Raw genomic sequence first — 6,512 nt, 5'->3', positions numbered from 1 at the left:
GATTGATGAAGACGACAGTGTCTTGCAGTGATTGGTGAATACGAAAGTGTCTAGCAGTGATTGGTGAAGACGACAGTGTCTAGAAGTGGCTGGTGAAGAAGACAGTGTCTTGCAGTGATTGATGAAGACGACAGTGTCTTGCAGTGATTGATGAAGACGACAGTGTCTTGCAGTGACTGGTGAAGACGACAGTGTCTTGCAGTGATTGATGAAGACGACAGTGTCTTGCAGTGATTGATGAAGACGACAGTGTCTTGCAGTGACTGGTGAAGACGACAGTGTCTTGCAGTGATTGATGAAGACGACAGTGTCTTGCAGTGATTGGTGAATACGAAAGTGTCTAGCAGTGATTGGTGAAGACGACAGTGTCTAGAAGTGGCTGGTGAAGAAGACAGTGTCTTGCAGTGATTGGTGAAGACGACAGTGTCTTGCAGTGATTGGTGAAGACGACAGTGTCTTGCAGTGACTGGTGAAGACGACAGTGTCTTGCAGTGATTGATGAAGACGACAGTGTCTTGCAGTGATTGGTGAAGACGACAGTGTCTTGCAACGATTGGTGAAGACGACAGTGTCTTGCAGTGATTGATGAAGACGACAGTGTCTTGCAGTGATTGATGAAGACGACAGTGTCTTGCAGTGACCGGTGAAGACGACAGTGTCTTGCAGTGATTGGTGAAGACAGTGTCTTGCAGCGATTGGTGAAGACGACAGTGTCTTGCAGTGATTGATGAAGACAACAGTGTCTTGCAGTGATTGGTGAAGACGACAGCGTCTAGCAGTGATTGGTGAAGACGACAGTGTCTAGAAGTGACTGGTGAAGACGACAGTGTCTAGCAGTGACTGATGAAAACGACAGTGCCTAGCAGTGACTGGTGGAGACGACAGTGTCTAGCAGTGACTGGTGAAGACAGGGTCTAGCAGTGACTGGTGAAGACAGTGTCTAGCAGTGACTGGTGAAGAAGACAGTGTCTAGCAGTGACTGGTGAAGACGACAGTGTCTATCAGCGACTGGTGAAGACGACAGTGTCTATCAGCGACTGGTGAAGACGACAGTGTCTAGCAGTGACTGGTGAAGACAGGGTCTAGCAGTGACTGGTGAAGACAGGGTCTAGCAGTGACTGGTGAAGACGGTGTCTAGCAGTGACTGGTGAAGACGACAGTGTCTAGCAGTGACTGGTGAAGACGACAGTGTCTATCAGCGACTGGTGAAGACGGTGTCTATCAGCGACTGGTGAAGACGGTGTCTAGCAGTGACTGGTAAAGTAGACAATGTCTACCAGACACTACTGAGACAGACAATGTCGACATATAAATATATTCTCTCTCTCTCTAGAAATATTCCCGATGCTCATTTTTTTCTTAAGACAGAGAATCGAGAAGATCCAATATCCTTTTTATTTCAAAAAACTCCAGCTTAGATACATACATATACATTTTTTTTTACTCTCTTGACTTTTGACTTTAGTTATAATCTGCAATTTACATCCCATTATACAAGATTAATATGAGGAACTGATCTTTTTTCCCCTTATTTGAAAGATGGAATAATTTACATCAGGGAGACGTTAAAGAATAGAAAACGGAGCTGGCGACATCCAACACATATTGTACGTAAATATCCGCGCGTTTCATTATATTTTTCTGGTTCGGTTAATGGATTAAATCTACTTATGATTCTTGTTTATAAACGAGATGAATATGATGAGCGTGTATAACGAAAGAAGTTGATGGAACGCGTGTTAGTGGTGGTGGTTGTAGTGGTAGTAGTGGTGGTGGATATGATTGTAGTGGTGGTGACTGTAGTGGTAGTAGTGGTGGTGGTTGTAGTGGTAGTGGTGGTGATTGTAGTGGTAGTAGTGGTGGTGGATATGATTGTAGTGGTGGTGACTGTAGTGGTAGTAGTGGTGGTGGTTATAGTGGTAGTGGTGGTGATTGTAGTGGTAGTAGTGGTGGTGGATATGATTGTAGTGGTGGTGACTGTAGTGGTAGTAGTGGTGGTGGTTATAGTGGTAGTGGTGGTGATTGTAGTGGCAGTGGTGGTGGTAGTTATGATTGTAGTGGTGGTAACTGTAGTGGTAGTAGTGGTGGTGGTTGTAGTGGTAGTGGTGGTGATTGTAGTGCTAGTAGTGGTGGTGGTTATGATTGTAGTGGTGGTGACTGTAGTGGTAGTAGTGGTGGTGGTTGTAGTGGTAGTGGTGGTGATTGTAGTGGCAGTGGTGGTGATGATTGTAGTGGTAGTGGTGGTAGTAGTAGTAGTGGTGGTGGTTATAGTGGCTGTGATTGTAGTGGTGGTATTAGTTCTGGTGATTGTAGTGGTGGTGGTGGTGATTGTACTGGTAGTTGTGGTAATGGCGGTGGTGATTGCAGTGGTGGTGATTGTAGTGGTAGTAATGATGGTGACTGTAGTGATAGTGGTGGTGATGATTGTAGTGGTAGTGGTGGTGATTGTAGTGACGGTTGTAGTAGTAATGGTGGTGGTAGCTGTGGTGTTTGTAGTAGTGGTGGTGGTAGTTGTAGAAGCAGTAGTGGTGGTGGTGGTGATGGTTGTAGTGGTGGTGATTGTAGTAGCGATGGTGGTGGCTGTAGTACTAGTAGTAGTGGTGGTGATGGTGGTTGTAGTGGTGGTGGTAATGGTGGTGATTGTATTAGTGGTGATGGTGGTACTGGTGGTGGTTTTAATGGTGGTGATTGTAGTAATGGTGATGGTGGTAATGGTGGTAATGGTGGTGGCGGTGGTGATTGTAGTAGTGGTGGTGATGGTTGTAGTAATGATGGTAGTAGTGATGACGGTAGTGGTAGTGGTGGTGGTGATGGTAGTAATAATGTTAGTAGTGATGACGGTAGTGGTAGTGGCGGTGGTGTTGGTAGTAGTGATAACGGTAGTGGTAGTGATGGTGGTGATGGTAGTAATGGTGGTAGTAGTGATGGCAGTAGTGGTAGTGGTGGTGGTGATGGTAGTAATGGTGGTAGTAGTGATGGCAGTAGTGGTAGTGGTGGTGGTGATGGTAGTAATGGTGGTAGTAGTGATGACGGTAGTGGTAGTGGTGGTGGTGATGGTAGTAATGGTGGTAGTAGTGATGACGGTAGTGGTAGTGGTGGTGGTGATGGTAGTGATGGTGGTAGTAGTGATGACGGTAGTGGTAATGGTGGTGGTGATGGTAGTAATGGTGGTAGTAGTGATGACGGTAGTGGTAATGGTGGTGGTGATGGTAGTAATGGTGGTAGTAGTGATGACGGTAGTGGTAGTGTTGTTGGTGAGGGTTGTTGTTGTTGGTGAGGGTTGTTGTTGTCGTTGTTGTTGTTGGTGAGGGTTGTTGTTGTTGTTGTTGGTGAGGGTGGTTGTTGTTGTTGTTGTTGTTGTTGGTGAGGGTTGTTGTTGTTGGTGAGGGTGGTTGTTGTTGTTGTTGTTGTTGGTGAGGGTTGTTGTTGTTGGTGAGGGTGGTTGTTGTTGTTGTTGTTGGTGAGGGTGGTTGTTGTTGTTGTTGGTGAGGGTTGTTGTTGTTGTTGTTGTTGGTGAGGGTTGTTGTTGTTGTTGTTGGTGAGGGTAGTTGTTGTTGTTGTTTTTGTTGTTGGTGAGGGTGGTTGTTGTTGTTGTTGGTGGTGAGGGTTGTTGTTGTTGTTGTTGGCGAGGGTTGTTGTTGTTGTTGTTGGTGGTGGTGGTGGTGGTGAGGGTGGTTGTTGTTGTTGGTGAGGGTGGTTGTTGTTGTTGTTGTTGGTGAGGGTGGTTGTTGTTGTTGGTGAGGGTGGTTGTTGTTGTTGATGAGGGTGGTGGTTGTTGTTGTTGTTGGTGATGGTGGTTGTTGTTGTTGTTGGTGAGGGTGCTGGTGGTTGTTGTTGTTGTTGTTGGTGAGGGTGCTGGTTGTTGTTGTTGTTGTTGTTGTTGGTGAGGGTGGTTGTTGTTGTTGTTGGTGAGGGTGGTTGTTGTTGTTGGTGAGGGTGGTTGTTGTTGTTGTTGGTGAATGTAGTGGTGGTTGTTGTTGTTGTTGGTGAGGGTGGTTGTTGTTGTTGTTGTTGGTGAGGGTGGTTGTTGTTGTTGGTGAGGGTGGTGGTTGTTGTTGGTGAGGGTATTGATAGTTGTTGTTGGTGAGGATGGTGGTTGTTGTTGTTGGTGAGGGTAGTGATAGTTGTTGTTGGTGAGGGTGGTGGTTGTTGTTGTTGGTGAAGGTAGTGATAGTTGTTAGCGAGGGTGGTGGTGGCTGTTGTTGGTGAGGGTAGTGATTGTTGTTGGTGAGGGAAGTGGTGGTTATTGTTGGTGAGGGTGGTGGTGGTTGTTGTTGGTGAGGGTTGTGGTGGTTGTTGTTGGTGAGGGTTGTGGTGGTTGTTGGTGAGGGTGGTGGTGGTTGTTGGTGAGGGTGGTGGTGGTTGTTGTTGGTGAGGGTTATGGTGGTTGTTGTTGGTGAGGGTTGTGGTGGTTGTTGTTGGTGAGGGTTGTGGTGTTTGTTGTTGGTGAGGGTTGTGGTGGTTGTTGTTAGTGAGGGTTATGGTGGTTGTTGGTGAGGGTGGTGGTGGTTGTTGGTGAGGGTGGTGGTGGTTGTTGTTGGTGAGGGTTATGGTGGTTGTTGTTGGTGAGGGTTGTGGTGGTTGTTGGTGAGGGTTGTGGTGGTTGTTGGTGAGGGTGGTGGTGGTTGTTGGTGAGGGTGGTGGTGGTTGTTGTTGGTGAGGGTTATGGTGGTTGTTGTTGGTGAGGGTTGTGGTGGTTGTTGTTGGTGAGGGCTGTGGTGGTTGTTGGTGAGGGTGGTGGTGGTTGTTGGTGAGGGTGGTGGTGGTTGTTGTTGGTGAGGGTTATGGTGGTTGTTGTTGGTGAGGGTTGTGGTGGTTGTTGTTGGTGAGGGTTGTGGTGGTTGTTGTTGGTGAGGGTTGTGGTGGTTGTTGTTGGTGAGGGTTGTGGTGGTTGTTGTTAGTGAGGGTTGTGGTATTTGTTGTTGGTGAGGGTTGTTGTGGTTATTGTTGGTGAGGGTTGTGGTTGTTGTTGTTAGTGAGGGTGGTGGTTTTTGTTAGTGAAGGTAGTGACAGTTGTTGTTGGTGAGGGTTGTGGTTGTTGTTGGGGTGAAGGTTGTGGTGGTTGTTGTTAGTGAGGATTGTGGTTGTTGTTGTTGGTGAGGGTTGTGGTGGTTATTGTTGGTGAGGGTTGTGGTGGTTGTTGTTAGTGAGGGTTGTGGTTGTTGTTGTTGTTGGTGAGGGTGGTGGTGGTTGTTGTTGGTGAGGGTTGTGGTGGTTATTGTTGGTGAGAGTTGTGGTGGTTATTGTTGGTGAGGGTGGTGGTGGTTGTTGTTGGTGAGAGTGGTGGTGAGTACTAGAGTCCTTTCCCACGCACCATCACCAACACTCCTAGTGACAGTAGATCATGCTATCCTCTCCAACACTCCACCACCAACACATCGCGCACCGTTTGTATTATCGACAGATATATTAGACACATTTGCAACGTTTTGAAATTTTTATTATGACACGTTTCGCTCACCAAGAGCTGCTTGAATCCAATAAAGTGTGAGGGAAAACTCGTAGAAACATAGAGCAGAAGGACAAGTGCAGTCTGGGCGAGACGTGTGGCGTAGTGTTTCGCCTGACAGCCCTGTCCTGATAGCCCGCAGGATCACTGTACCTAATCACAAACGTTCTTCATACTCTCGCTGTTCTGTACAGCTTTGCTGTTCGGGCAGATCACCGCTGTGTCAGGACTGTGAACCATGTCCGTGTAGATCCTCCCGTGTTGAGTCGTGGATATTGATATTATCACGTTGATATTGCTATGTATCACGTTGATATTTCTATGTATCACGTTGATATTGCTATGTATCACGTTGATATTGCTATGTATCACGTTGATATTGCTGTGTATCACGTTGATATTGCTATGTATCACGTTGATATTTCTATGTATCACGTTGATATTGCTGTGTATCACGTTGATATTGCTATGTATCACGTTGATATTGTTATGTATCACGTTGGTATTGCTGTGTATCACGTTGATATTGCTATGTATCACGTTGATATTTCTATGTATCACGTTGGTATTGCTGTGTATCACGTTGATATTGCTATGTATCACGTTGGTATTGCTATGTATCACGTTGATATTGCTATGTATCACGTTGGTATTGCTATGTATCACGTTGGTATTGCTATGTATCACGTTGATATTGCTATGTATCACGTTGATATTTCTATGTATCACGTTGATATTGCTGTGTATCACGTTGATATTGCTATGTATCACGTTGATATTGCTATGTATCACGTTGACATTGCTATGCATCAAGTTGATATTGCTATGTATCACGTTGATATTGCTATGTATCACGATAATATTGCTATACATCAAGTTGATATTGCTGTGTATCACGTTGATATTTCTATGTATCACGTTGGTATTGCTGTGTATCACGTTGATATTGCTATGTATCACGTTGATATTGCTGTGTATCACGTTGATATTGCTATGTATCTCGTAGATATAGCTATCACGTTGATATTGCACACGTTGATATTGCTATGTATATTGCTATGTA

The sequence above is a fragment of the Cherax quadricarinatus genome, chromosome 26 (genome assembly GCF_038502225.1).
Source record: "Cherax quadricarinatus isolate ZL_2023a chromosome 26, ASM3850222v1, whole genome shotgun sequence".
In the NCBI taxonomy this organism is placed as follows: Eukaryota; Metazoa; Arthropoda; class Malacostraca; order Decapoda; family Parastacidae; genus Cherax; species Cherax quadricarinatus.
The sequence above is the reverse complement of the archived record's forward strand: the minus strand, read 5'-3'. Positions refer to the sequence as shown.